The sequence below is a fragment of the Aulostomus chinensis genome, chromosome 14 (genome assembly GCF_037954235.1).
Source record: "Aulostomus chinensis isolate RoL2024-O1b breed Wild chromosome 14, RoL_Achi_v1.0, whole genome shotgun sequence".
NCBI classification, from domain to species: Eukaryota; Metazoa; Chordata; class Actinopteri; order Syngnathiformes; family Aulostomidae; genus Aulostomus; species Aulostomus chinensis.
This window is the reverse complement of record NC_141333.1, coordinates 22,521,793-22,531,407: the sequence shown is the minus strand read 5'-3', so window position 1 is coordinate 22,531,407 and position 9,615 is coordinate 22,521,793. Positions and strand designations below refer to the sequence as shown.

Below are 9,615 nucleotides of genomic sequence, written 5' to 3'. Positions count from 1 at the left end.
GCATCACGCCTCGGTGCGCCTGCCTCGAGCCCGAGCTGCAAAGAGGACCGCATTGTTTACGTCATGTTTTCATTATTCATAAAGTGCAGTAGGCCTACACCCTCGGCTAGTAGCCTACAGGAGGATGAGTTGAACTGAAGCTGGAAAGTCGCTTTAATATGCGTCATTAACGAGTTTGTAATGACCTCAAAGTCTCAGTGACGTGCAATAACAGTGTGTCACGTTCATAGTGAATCATTCATACAGATATTTCATTCGTATTTGGTTTATATTACACATATTTTTACAGGCTATCCAGAATTTTGGCTACTAATTAAAATCGTCCAGCATCCATTCATGTGAGCATGCGCAGTGCGGGGTTCCGTCCCTCCGGAATGATTTCATAAGGGCTTAAACATTCCCAGATCATAGTTTGGCACACTTTACATCGGCGCAGGCTTATCAGTATTCTGTCCGCAACCTCTATGCGTGCGTCTGCGCCGGCGTCACTTTACGCACGGACGCCAGCAGCTAAATATAGCTTTCTATGTCAGCGCGTGTCAGGGGAAGATTCATCTCGTCGTCGCCCGCTCTCATCTCAAAGTTGACAGGGAACGGTGTCACACGATCTGCCTCCTAAACGGCCACCACCAGTACTACTGGTAACTGGCAAATCACCTCCCAGTGTGTGTGTGTGTGTGTGTGTGTGTGTGTGTGTGTGTGTGTGTGTGTGTGCATTTGTCACCATTTTACTATGATCATTTGAGGTCTGAAGAGGGAAAACAACAGTGGCTCTTGCCTCGGTCCTTTCCGCTACACAAGCCTGTGCAGTGAAATTGTTCTAGGGGACAAACAGGCGAGGCTCATACAGGCCTCAGTTGAATAAATCATTGCTATCTCTGAGTGTGAATATGGTTTCTAATGAGGAGGACAGATATCGGAGTAGCAGAGCAAGGAGCGATCAGCCTACCATCTGGTCCCTGCTAATGATGATGGCTTATCTCAGCACCAACTACACACGCCGTTCTGCCCTGCATTGTCTGCTCCACAATGCTTTCTCCAATCAAAAGCACCTGATTACAGGAGCGGCCGCAATTTCATAATCAAACTCACATTTCAGAGAGTATTTTTAGACTTCAGGGTGTGTGCTTGGCTCCTGGAAGTCCTCCAGGCGTGTGCACATGAAGGGTTCCCGTGGCGTGGTCCCTGCCTCTGGGACCGTTATTTTGATGATAACTTCTCGGTCCCATGGCTGCAAGCAGTATGGAAAACATTAATTTCCTTCAATCCTGCTTGATTTTTCCACCTCCTTCCTTCCCACTGCACCTTGAGCTGTTTTGGGAAGTGAGAGACCCCCCCCCCTTAAAGAAATTCCCCATCAGAAGGTTCCAGATGGAACAGTTCCACCAGTGAGGGGGCAGGTGTGGTGGCCACGGTTGGTGCTGAGCACCAGTGATTACCCTGGCCCAGTAAGTGCTAGAGGGGGTTAAATGGGGCAGGCTGCCAGCTGCTGATGTCTGATGAAGGACTGGGGGAGGGGGGGGGGGGGGGGGTCAGCCAGGGTGGGTGGGGTGTAGGTGGGGGTGGTGTTAAGGGGAGAGATTCCCAGCTGCCCTGTCACACTCAGAGGTGACATATCAATCCAAACGACAAATCTGATCATAGTTCTGCATGTTCACCGGCGGATGTCGTCCTCTGTCCGTGTGTGCTCAAGGCAAGATCACCTATGAGTGTGCGTGTGTGTGTGAGTGTGTGTGTGTGTATGTGTGTGTGTGTGTGTGTGCGTGCACATATTGCCTGATCATCTCTGAGAGATGCATCTCATTAGACTGAGTGACAGTAATAGAGCAGATCAAACCCGCCCTCCTGCCTGTTCACCGCTCACATCTCCACCGCTTGTTATGAAGAAGCACCTGGCCCACTAGGCAATCTCAAATTTCACTCTGTTTGTAAAGCTCACTCTGTTTAGGTCCCTGCCAGCGTGGATGGTTGTCACAATACAGCTGCAGTCGTCATAGCAACAGGTAATCTGCATTTCTTTTTGTGTGCTTGATTGGACTGTTGGGCTCTCTGCCTCTGTATGTGTGAAGGGCATTGATCAGCTCATCCTATCCATCAACTGTGATGACTCTATTTTGGGACTGATGGGGTGTGTTCCATCTCTTATAATCCTATCTCAGCACGCAGGAAGTGGGCCTCCTGTGTGCCACTCAGCGCCGGGGTGTTGCTTCAGAGGGCCGAGGTGCTGACGTCACACTTGCTCACAGTGATAATCAACTCATATTTAGAGTCTCCATTCATGTCAGCTGATATTTCTTGTGCTGATGCTTTTGTTTCATTTGAGCTCACACAAACACACACACACACACACACACACACACACACACACACACACACACACACACACACACAAACACATGTTTGAATATATTAATTTGGGCACATCAGGACACAGCATCCATATTTGGCTCCTAATGAGCCATCATCCAAATTTTATCAGGAACCACAACAAAAAAATCACTTGTGTTGTAATTAAATGTAAACCAAAACCAAAACAAACAAGAAAACAGTGCACCAAAGTATGGAGAAAGCTACATGCTAGCTAGCAGATTTTTGGCAAGATTTATCAATAAATTGAAATTATGTCAAAGAAGATGTTTTCGTCTAACTTTTGAATGATTGATGAGACAAACAACATGAGTTTGTGGTTGGGACGTGTTTACAGGATCAATCTCCAGGGAGCTCAAACCCCCCCTCACAGAACTTGACCAGAACATTACACGGAATAAATCCTGAATATTTCCAGCCTGCATCCTGTGCTGGAGGCGCTTCTGTGACAAACAGCAGGAATAAACAGCCGGTTCTGAATGAGATAAGAGGGACTTGGTTTCGTGAGTATCGTTCACTGGGATTTTAGACTCATCTTGAGACACTCCCACCCGAATCAACTGACCAAAAAAACATGTAAAAACACAACATCCGATTCAGGGACTGCGAGCAGTGTTTGCTCTAAATCCTAGTCTGGGGGAGAGGCAGCCTCCTGACCGATGGTCTCTGCTGGTACTGAGGGTGAATGTATGTCGTCTATTGTTCCCTTGCAGCTACCAAAACCAACTGCACAATTGCCACACAAGGACTTTATTATATTCAGCAGTTTGGGTGCACAGACTTTTTTTGTTGTTGTTGTTTTTTTAGCCTTGTCACCTTTGATCAGCATAGAGAGCCATAACATGAGCACCAGCTCTACCTGAGCTGAACTCTTCAGCATCCCAGGCTGCAGGTTTAAAGCCAGCTGATGGGAGGGTTTTGTTCGCCCGGCATCGCCTCCAGGACGGAGGTGTCTTTGTTGCTGTAAATTGTCCCTTTGTTGTGTTTCTCTGGACGCTGAATAGCTCTTTGTGTTGCTCGCTGATAAAGGCCTTGCAAACATTCATGTCACTCACAGACACACACACACACTCACACACACACACACACACACACACACGAGCACATACAGTGTAACGATGTTACACTGACATTAGATCACAATCGCACCAACAGACTGACGGACAGTGCGGCAGTTGCGTTATCTCTTATCTAAACTGGTCACACTTCTCCTCTTGCCTCTGAATCAATCCAAACGGCCCCCCTGTCTGTGATTAGTCTTTTTCTCTGAGATTGGATGAGCAGTCGGTCGGCATCAGAGTGGCACTTATTTGCATTTTATGGCCCGGTGCAGAAGGCTTGCGGGACTGATTAGGAGGCCGGTGATTCGGAGGCAGGAGGACTGAGACCACGCAGGCGCATCTGTCATCTTTTCACATCTTTTGAGATACTGGAGGGCCGTGAGCCTCCTTCATCAGCCTGGGATCTGTGTGACCAACTCCAGGGATCAATCCGCTCCTGCAGTGGATCCTGGTCGTGATAGCTTATCGTGATCATCTTTGATCAACTTTATCTTGTTTTCTTGATCATAGTGCTCTCCTGACCAGAGGCTCTTGTTGCTAATCCTATTCCCATATTCCCACGAGTGCTCTCCAGTGATTGTGTCCATGTCACATCTGTCTCCTCTCCGAGCATTAGTCTGTGTGTGCTTTGTGTGTGCGTGTGTGTGTGCTTTGTGTGTGTGTGTGTGTGTGCAAGTGTGTGTTTGAGTGTCAGGGGCAGAAACGGCGTTATCTTAATGTCAGAGTAAATTTCCTCTGGTTGTTGCACAGAAGCCAGATCTGTGTTGTTACAGCAAACATTCACACGAGCAGATAACAGCCTGCAGCCTTGCACTTTTCCGTCGCCCATTATTTACACACAAACACACGATTGGCGTACGCGCGTGCACACACACACACACACACACACACACACACACACACACACACAAAACAAGAGGGGTCTCAAACCATTGGGGATGCCTGCTATACTGTTTGAAGGAACAACAAGGAGGAAGCTGCTGTGCTGCACACAGCCAGTGTGTTTCTGATTTAATCAATGACAGCACCTGCCTGTCAGTGTGTGCGTTAGTGGAGGTAATGCAGTTACGTGTGTGTGTGTGTCTGTGTGAGCGTGTGTGTGCATACACATACGTGTTTGTTTGAGTTTACATGTGCATGTGACTTCCATACATTGTCAGAGGGCATCTCAAGTGTCCAGCTCCAGCTAGGGGTCAGAGGTCATCAATGACAGGTGTTTCTGGCTTCCAGACGCCCATGAGAAGCCAGCAGGTGTCGGAGGATCACATGACTTTTGTCTTCTGCCTTCACTGAAGATGATCATTAGCTTCTTTAGCTCGTTGTGTGTAATTCTGTGGGAGCCTGAAGCTCACAGTAAGAATATTCCTGATTTATAAGAGTCATTTTGTGGTCTTGTAATCTCCAGTTACCATGTATGAATTAAATGGCCATATTTGATTTCTATCTTTAGATGAAACATTATTTTGTATTTTATCGAAAAAGTAGTATCCTACTGCTCACGTGAATGAAAAATCTAAATTCAGATAAACGTCAGTCTGTTATTACATTTGAACAAGAAATAAATTGAGGGATGAGGATAGTAATGACAATGATGTGACATCAGTATCAGCAGGTGCTGTTCATTGGTCAATATTTGTGTCAGCCTGATGAGTCTATTTATTTTACACTGTAGTGAATCAACAAGGCAGAAATGATCCCCAAAGCTCCAAGTTGACCTTGTTTTTTTTAGTATGTAAAAAATATCATCAAATCTTGTTTTAATGCAGATAATCTTGACATTGGAATTCAGCCATAATCAGAAAAAAATCAATTATTTGGCTATTGGCAATAAATCCGACATTCTTAAACACATCGATTTGCCTGTTCTTTCTTCTACCCAACGAAAATGAAGAATTTTAATGAAACCTTTTTTACTTTTGTGAATTTACCAGAGTTCCAACATGAATGCAGGTGTGGCACGGTATTTTTCAAACAGCGTTCACAGGATCTTCCTTCTGTTGCCTTCTACCTCACTGACTAGAATGAAATCTCGGATTTTAGTAAATTTGTGTGCTGAAGGAGCGAGTCGGTGAGCCAGGCTGCACGTCCGTGCTGCATCTCAGCGCCAGCGCGGCCTCGCTACCGCCATCTTGTGGTGAGATTTCAGAGTGCACGGAGTCCTTCCATTCGCTGGTTTTCTTGGAGAAGTAGGGCGTTAACACAGGATGTCTCAAGATGCTTGGCGTCAGCTGGGTCATCAGCGGCACACCGTCCCAAGCCTTTATCATTGTCAGCCACTCCCATTGCTCTATGAGTCCCCTCTTGAATGATCTTTGCCTGAAAATAACAATGTCTGACTGACACAATCCAGGAAGTTGGAACCAGTTGGATTTTATGGACAATGGAAAATGTAAACATTGCTAAGCAGCACAACAGTGTTCATTAGAATATCTTTATCCTCTTGATGATAACTGGTCCTTCTCTAAGGCTGACAGTGCCGTCGACACTGTAGACAGACTATTTGCTTCATATGGTAAAGTTGTGTATGTGAGTGTTAATGACTGTGTGTGTTTGTGTGTGTGTGTGTGTGTGTGTGTGTGTGCGCGCATGCGTGTGTGTAAACTGAATAGAGCCATAATTAATTTCATGAATAAATCAATGTTTATCCGGCTATAATGTGTCAACATGGCTGCTCTGCATGTGAGAAGGACCTAGTGCATCAGAGACAGGTCAACCATCATCATGTCACACACACACACACACACACACACACACACACACACACACACACACACACACACACACACACACACACACGCACACTGGACCCTCCTCTGACTTTGTTGACTCAATCACATCCCGGCTTGACAGTTTGTCCATTGCGAAGGTTGGACAAGGGGGTGGAGCAGCTGCTCCGGGTGGCTTCCTGCTCACGTTCATGGAGGGTCTGATGAAGGCCTGCATCGTGGTTAGGACATGAAATTTGATGCATTGTTCAGGTTTTTGTATCAAATGAGACTTATTAGCAGCAAACGGACCATGAGTCAAGGTTTAGGGTTTGTTTACGACCACAGATACAGTCAACATGTCCACCTGACCCCTGTTGACTCTACTTCTTTCCTTATTTCTACAAACGTAGCTTAAATTCTACTCAGAGAATCTGAGATACACCCTTTCAAACACGACCATCTTTATTAGCAAGCTGTTGTTACATTATGTGGTCGAGGCGATACCTCACCCAACATCTATATTTTGCCTGTTAAAAAGTGACTAATGAGGGTTTTTGGCTAACACTGCATGACTTCTATGTGACTCCAGGAGTCAGACACAGCCGGCCACGTATACTTAGCTTGAAGTAATGGGGACTGACGGCAACAACAGCTAAACAGCCCAAACACAAACTCTTGAGTGCATCATTTGCCGTAATCAGCCTGGTCTTCATCCTGCTGAACACCAGCTATAACCCTGCCGGTCCGATGCTCGTTCACGGTCGCAGCTAATGCGTTCAGGTGAACCAAATCACTCTTGCTTGTCTGCACGAGTTCAAAGCAAACTAGAAGTGTGACAGTTTGTTTTTAGGTAAAATCAAAGTGTTTGTGGATTATTGAAACCACGGCTGGATGAAGAAGATCTGGGTTATTCCGAACGATGCATGTGAGAGTTTGCAAACGTGCATTATACATACGTGACTGGCTCCCTCTGCATTCTGGAATCATAAAGAATTAATGCAGCAGGAAAAATGTCTTCATGGGCTCATGCCTTGAATTGGTGAGCACTTTAGAGGCAAAATGCACTTTGGGGTGAAGCATCACTTTAATTATTGACCAGTGAACTCAGAGTCCAGTGACAGACTTATTCCACTGTGCTGACAGTGATGCAATGCAAAAGAAACATTTCTGTGGCGTTTTTCCAACTTGTAATCAAGTTTAATGTTCCCAGTCAGGTATTTTTCTGGTTTGCAGTTTGATTTTACACATAAGCCCGCTGCCTTCAATTGGGTTTATTTTACCTGGATATCAAATGCGATTCATTAACACATTTAGGTGGGTAAGAATGGCTTGTTTGTTTTACCAATCACACAATTTTCTTCTTGTTGATCTCAGAAAAAAAAGGAAGAAATACATCATGCATGAGGTCCAGTGTTCCGGCACGCCCAGATCTCCCGTAGAGGTTTGTTCTCTCACACCACCAGAGATTTGGCCTGTTGTTCTCACGTGATCGTAGATGTTCCCTGATGTCAGTGTTGTTAATCATTAACTGCTGGTCTGGTAAATATCTGATAGATGCTTCATTACATTTAGCCCCACACATCCAGGTGTAAACCTTCTGCTGATGCTAAACCTGGCCCTGTGACCAATGACTGAGCTGCCGTCTCCCTGCGAGGACCTGGGTGCTGGATGTAGTGACATCTAGTGACAGAGTTGGAGATTGCAACCCTTCGCCTCACTTCACCCCTGAGAATGAGAGAGTGCAGCATAAAGGTTGAGTTTGTCGAATCAAATGTGAGAACTTGAACAGCAAAATGTCCAACTTGCATGTGTAAAATGTACACTTGCATGAAACATAAAATATAAAGCAACTGGGATAGGCTCCACCCCCCCTTACCCCCCTTAACAGGATAAGAGGGAGAAAATGCATGCATGGATGCATGCATGGATGGATTTGGAGAGAGGCTATTTTGGGCAGTGGAGACGAAAGCTAAACGTGGTTGTTCTCTTCTGTTGTCATCCTAAGTGTGTCAGTGTGTGTTGGTGATGCTCCTGTTACCTGTCAGTGAGAGCATCCTGCATCAATTAGTTTGCATTTATTGATACAAATCAGAAAGACATTTATCTACAGTTGCCTTTTGAAACATCGCTAAGATCAGACACATCCTGGCTCAAGAAGATGCAGAAAAACTAGTCCCTGCTTTTGTCACTTCCAGGCTGGACCACTGCACCCCCCTCCTACCAGGCTGGACTAATAAGTCCCTAAAGACTCTCCAGCTGGTCCAGAATGCTGGCGCGTGTTGACTAGAACTGGTAGCAGAGACCAGGTCTCTCCTGGACTGCCTCTCTGCATGGCTCCCTGTCAGATTCAGAACAGAATTTAAAATTCTTCTTCTACCATCAAAGTCCTCAACAGTCAGGCTCCTTCATCCCTGACAGAGCTCCTAGTCCCCTATGATCCAGCTAGAACCCTTCACTCCCAGGATGCAGGGTTCCTGCTGGTTCCTAGAGTTCTAACAGTAGAATGGAGCCAGAGCCTTCAGCTATCAGGCTCCCCTCCTGTGGAACCGTCTCCCAGTTTCAGTCCAGGACCCAGACCCCCTCTTTAAGAGCAGACTTAAGACCTCCTTGTTGATCAGGCTTATAGTCAGGACTGCTTAGGCTGGCCCTTAGATCTGCTGCTATAGGCTCAGACTGCTGGGATCTCCCATGATGCACTGGGCTTCTCTCTCCTCCTCCTGTCCTCATACGTGTTACTAACTCTTCTTCTCCCCTCATCCCAGATCCTGGTGCTGCTGGAGGAGGCTCCAGACCTGAAGAGGCTCCAGCTGCCACCCGTAGCTCCACCTGCTCACGTCCCCCATCTGTCCATCAGTCTCTTCCTTTTCTCTCTCTCTTTATCTGTCTCCCACTCTTTCCTTCTGTGTCTCTGTCGTCCTCCATTATCTGTCTTTGTCTCTGCCCTGCTCTCCTGCTCTCTCTCCCCCAACTGGTCAAAGCAGAAGGCCGTCCCCATTGAGCCTGGATCTACTCGACGTTCCTGCCTGTTAAAAGGAAGGTTTTCGTCGCTGCTGTTGCAGGATGTTCTGCTGATGGAGAATTGTTGGGTGGAGGTTTATTGAAGGAGCGTGGTACTACTAGACCTGCTCTACCTGTAAAGAGTCATGAGATAACTTCTGTTGTGATTTGGCGCTATAGAAATAAAATTGACTTGACTTAACTTGACTTGCTGAGTTATATTTGAAAACTTTGCACTACAGTATCACTGAGCTTAAGATTTTATGAATGATTTCAGGAGGTGCGGCGTTGCGGTTCCTAAGGAGCCAGAGATCCGGAAGAGCCAGAGAGCCAGAAGATCCAGAGAGCCAGAGGAGCAAGAAGAGCCAGAAGATCCAGAGAGCCAGAGGAGCAAGAAGAGCCAGAAGATCCAGAGAGCCAGAGGAGCAAGAAGAGCCGGAAGAGCCAGAAGAGCCAGAGAGCCAGAAGAGCCAGAGAGCCAG

General features: G+C 46.4%; 1 long non-coding RNA gene across 3 annotated transcripts; it reads left to right on the top strand.

Annotated features, from left to right (window-relative positions):
• The first annotated feature begins 1,593 nt into the window (after positions 1–1,593).
• Positions 1,594–9,519, top strand: LOC147250196 (uncharacterized). Of its 3 annotated transcripts, XR_015119266.1 has the most exons (4): positions 1,594–2,003; positions 7,511–7,577; positions 7,709–7,909; positions 8,899–9,519. It is a non-coding gene; the product is annotated as an uncharacterized LOC147250196 (long non-coding RNA). The 3 variants fall into 3 exon arrangements; XR_015119267.1 differs by having other exon boundaries at positions 1,594–7,577; positions 7,709–7,888; XR_015119265.1 differs by having other exon boundaries at positions 1,594–7,577.
• The last annotated feature ends 96 nt before the right edge of the window (positions 9,520–9,615 follow it).